Below are 4,565 nucleotides of genomic sequence, written 5' to 3'. Positions count from 1 at the left end.
ATATATATATATATATATAATAATCAAGATGAGTAACAGCAATTTAAAACCAACAAGGAAATAATTCACTGTCACTAAGAGTGACAAGGGTGCAATGAGCACCAGCATTGCTAGAAATAGGAGTCATAGACTCCTTTTGGTCTTTTTGTATTGACAGGGGAGAAAACTCTCCCTACTGTGAACGAAATGCATTAGATTAGAATGCTTGCTCCATCACAGCTGGTAGAGGCCAACTCCCCCTGTCAATATTATGGAGAATGCCATTGGAATCAGTGAGTGATTTCACAAAATGGCAATGTGAAAATTATAAAATAATCAAGGTATCAACATGAGTGATGATACCTCTTTCTAAGTGCACATTACCAGGATGGCGACAAAGTGCAGACGCCTGGTTGGATGGATCCTGATAACATTCAGAACCAGAGAGATGGAAACCATGATGGTCCTCCAGAGGACATTCATCCTCAACTGCTTGGATTACTGCTCCCAGCTATAGTCACCCAACAGTGTAAAATTAACAGCGGACCTTGAAGCAATCCAGTGAAGCTTCACAAAGAAGATCATCTCATTGCAACAGCTTAGCTACGAGGAAAAGCTGAAACAGCTAAGACTGTACTCACTGGAGCGAAGGCAGGAAAGGTATGCAGTACTATACATCTGGAAGATCCTGGAAGGAATTGTGGCAAATTTTGGCACTGAAAGCTAAACAAATGCCAGAATAGGTTGACATTGCACAGTGTCAAAGATCCCAGTAATGCCATCACACTTCAGGACCAGTTACTGCAACAGCCTGGGTTTCAGGGGACCACAGCTTTTTAATATTCTCCCAAAGAGCCTGAGGAACCTACACAAAGTGGATGTAGGTGTTTTCAAATCAAAACTGGAGTCCCAGATGAACTTACCTCGCGGCAAGAGGTGCAGATGAGTGTAGTGACATCAAACTCCCTGATTCACCAAATGCCACATATTAGAGGAGGTTCTCAATAATAACAGTGTAGCAAAACGGCATGGCCACAGCTTTGAGCTGAAACTAAAAAAAATATATATTCCCTCCTCTTTTCACTTCACTGTGTCCCTGTCATTTTTTCTCACCCCTCCTTATTTCTTCTGTCCCTCTGCCTCTACCTCTCTCTCTTTTCTCCCCACATGACTGGTGTTCGGCCAAACCTGATCCTTCGTTCTTGGTTCAGTCACCGTCTGTGCAACATCTATATTCCTCCCTGTGCCTGTGAAGTCTTGTATCCCTGCCGTAAGGCTTTATTTCCACACACACCAGCTTAATTTAACTCGTCCTCAGTCGAAAGACACCTGTTGTTAAGTCCTGTTATTTGTATTTGTGTAACATTCTCCATTTTTTTCCGTCTTTGCTTTCATACACATTCACTGCTTTCTTCCAAGGAATCTAATGCTCTTAGCTTAGTTTTTCCTTGGGGCTGGCCAGATTGGAGCAGCCTCGAGTATAACCAGCTGAAATTGCAAAGATAATCTGGAACTCGACTGAGGAAAGAAAACTCCAACGTCCTTGTTTTCTTTCTAACATCTATCTGGATGTTTTGTTGTCCCTTTTTTGTATCACCTAACTGTCTGGATGTTCTGCGTTCTTGTCCCATTTTGTATTTTTTATATATAAAATATATATATATATATATATATATATATATATATATATTATTTAAAAGAGTTCCAACTCTGTTTTTTATGTTTTATTTATATTCTTATAAAATTAATGTGGGATATAGAATATGGAGTATATAATACAAATAGTAAAATGAAATATTGAATGTCTTATTGAATATAAAACATAAAAAACGCAGATGGAACTCTTTTAAATAATATATTCCTCTATACACGATCATACAAAACCCTTTTTTATATTTTTTATTTTTATTCACACACACACACACATATATATATATATATATAGATGCAAGAGTGGCTGTGTGGTAAGTAACTTGCTTACCAACCACATGGTTCCAGGTTCAGTCCCACTGCATGGCACCTTGGGCAAGTATCTTCTACCATAGCCTTGGGCCGACTAAAGCCTTGTGAGTGAATTTGGTAGATGGAAACTGAAAGAAGCCCGTCGTGTATATGAATATATATATGTATGTATGTATGTGTCTGTGTGTCTATGTTCCCCCCACACACACACATCGCTTGACAACCGATGCTGGTGTGTTTACATCCCTGTAACTTAGCAGTTCGGCAAAAAAGACCAGTAGAATAAGTACTAGGCTTACAAAGAATAAGTATAAGTTCAGGGGTCGATTTGCTCGACTAAAGGCTGAGCTCCAGCATGGCCACAGTTAAATGATTGAAAGATTAAAAGAATAAAAGGTAGCTAGCAGCAATTTAAAACCAACAAAGAAATAATTCACTGTCACTATATATAAATTGATGCAGAGTATGATCAAGGCCGACTAACAAAAAAACTAGCCTCTCATCTGCATCTCCACGCAAGCTACAAGGATTTTTGTGAGCACATGGTTTGTACAATTTTTCCAGGTAGGAAGGAGACAGGATATTCGATTGCAGCATGTTATAACCATATTTTGTTTATAGAAATCACAGATTGTAGTTTAACATTTGTTACTAGGCTGTTCTAAATTCATGGAGATATTGCTTATAATTTAAAGCCTTGTTATTAAACTTTCAAAAATAGTGACACTACCTTGATATGTGATGCGTTGGGGGGTGTGAATAACCAAGATGAGGGATGGAATGATGGTCAGAATTTGATAAGTGCAGAACTTAAGGTTTGTTTATTCGTTATTTCATTAAAGACTGCTGTTTTGGTTGTGCAGACTTAATCATGAGTGGAATATATATATATATATACTGTATAGTATATATTATGACTTTTATTTCAGTTAGCTATTATACATTTTATTACATTAAGAAAATAATTATTCAATAAATAATTAAATTAAGAAAATATGAAGTGCGCCATAATAATAATTTAATAATCTTGTATAATTTTAATTTATAAATACTTTGTAAGATACTCTTCCAGCTGTTTATGGCTGGCCAAGATCATCCTGCCCAGAGTGCAGCGGGACATCAACGTCTTGCTGAGGTTCAGCGTCTTGATCAGGCCAACCAAGGTGAGGGACTTTACTACATGCAGCGGTAGTATGTCGTCGACAAACAGGTCTACAATCCTTCTGTCCACCATAGACTGACGGACACCAGTGCCAGCAGTTTGGGCTAGCGTGTTTCTTTGCACATGACTGCAATGACTGGCTATTGGCACTGCTACCAGAAGATTGTCCATTTCCCACAGGAAGAGCTGGCCTTGATCCTCTCCTCAAACTGGATGGCATGCACTGGATGTTTCCTTTTGACATGCAACTTCAAGTTGTAGAGGCTTGCTGCTTGTCCCTTGGTGGTGATCTCCTTGGGCTGGCACATGACACACTGGAAGTACAGGATTTTGGCATTTCTCTTATTCCTTGACATAAAGACAAAGTAGTCCTCCATGTGGGGCCACTGGTTCTGAGAGTCCTGGCTCTCAATCTAAGTGACCTTTGTCTCACCAACAGCTGTTGCTGATTCCTCAACAGGCCCTTCATCCTCAGGCCGAACAAAAACGTTTTCACTTTCCATAATGCTAAGCGATAGTGGAGGTGCAATGGCCCAGTGGTTAGGGCAGCGGACTCGCGGTCATAGGATTGCGGTTTCGATTCCCAGACCGGGCGTTGTGAGTGTTTATTGAGCAAAAACACCTAAAGCTCCATGAGGCTTCGGCAAGGGATGGTGGCGAACCCTGCTGTACTCTTTTACCACAACTTTCTCTCACTCTTACTTCCTGTTTCTGTTGTGCCTGTAATTCAAAGGGTCAGCCTTGTCACACTGTGTCACGCTGAATATCCCCGAGAACTACGTTAAGGGTACACGTGTCTGTGGAGTGCTCAACCACTTGCACGTTAATTTCACGAGCAGGCTGTTCCGTTGATCGGATCAACTGGAACCCTCAAGGTCGTAAGCGACAGAGTGCCAACAACAAACAAAATGATAAGCGATAACTTGATAAGCCGATAATGTAGACAATGTAAGACCATAATGTGACAACATTGTAAGTGAACACAACTGCACTACGCCGTTCAGCTAGCTGCTGCTGCGTCAACAAATCACGTCAGCCAATAGCGTGCCTGACAGACTCTTCGAGACACACCCACAAGAGACAGGGACAAACGCATGAATTTTGTTAGCGGAACTAAATTTAGCGGAAGCTAAATGGTCCGCTAACAGTTTCCAAGGTTAGCGAAAACGCTAATCCGCTAAGCGAAAAATTAGCTGTTAGCGGATTAGTGGAACTGTGCTTTGGCTACTGACTGGCCGGAGCTATCTCTCTGTCTCTCTCTCTCTCTCTCTCTCTCTCTCTCTCTCTGTCTCTCCCACGTAGAATTTAAACAAATGAAATTCAGTTTAAACTTTATAAATAAATATATTTCATTTCATGTTCAGTTTAAACTTTATAAATAAATATATTTTTGCATTATTCATTATTGTTTTTAAAAACAAATCACATACACCAATCAGCACCACCAATGACCACCACCACC

The 4,565-nt window shown here is 40.1% G+C and overlaps 1 protein-coding gene across 2 annotated transcripts in view; it reads right to left on the bottom strand.

Moving 5' to 3' along the window:
* Positions 1–4,565, bottom strand: part of LOC106880362 (cyclin-dependent kinase 5) — an 81,177-nt gene that overhangs the window by 75,717 nt on the left and 895 nt on the right. The gene's annotated exons all lie outside the window — the stretch shown is intronic.

This window comes from Octopus bimaculoides, chromosome 9, assembly GCF_001194135.2.
Source record: "Octopus bimaculoides isolate UCB-OBI-ISO-001 chromosome 9, ASM119413v2, whole genome shotgun sequence".
In the NCBI taxonomy this organism is placed as follows: domain Eukaryota; kingdom Metazoa; phylum Mollusca; class Cephalopoda; order Octopoda; family Octopodidae; genus Octopus; species Octopus bimaculoides.
Note: the sequence above shows the minus strand (reverse complement) of the source record. Positions and strands in the feature narration are given on the sequence as shown.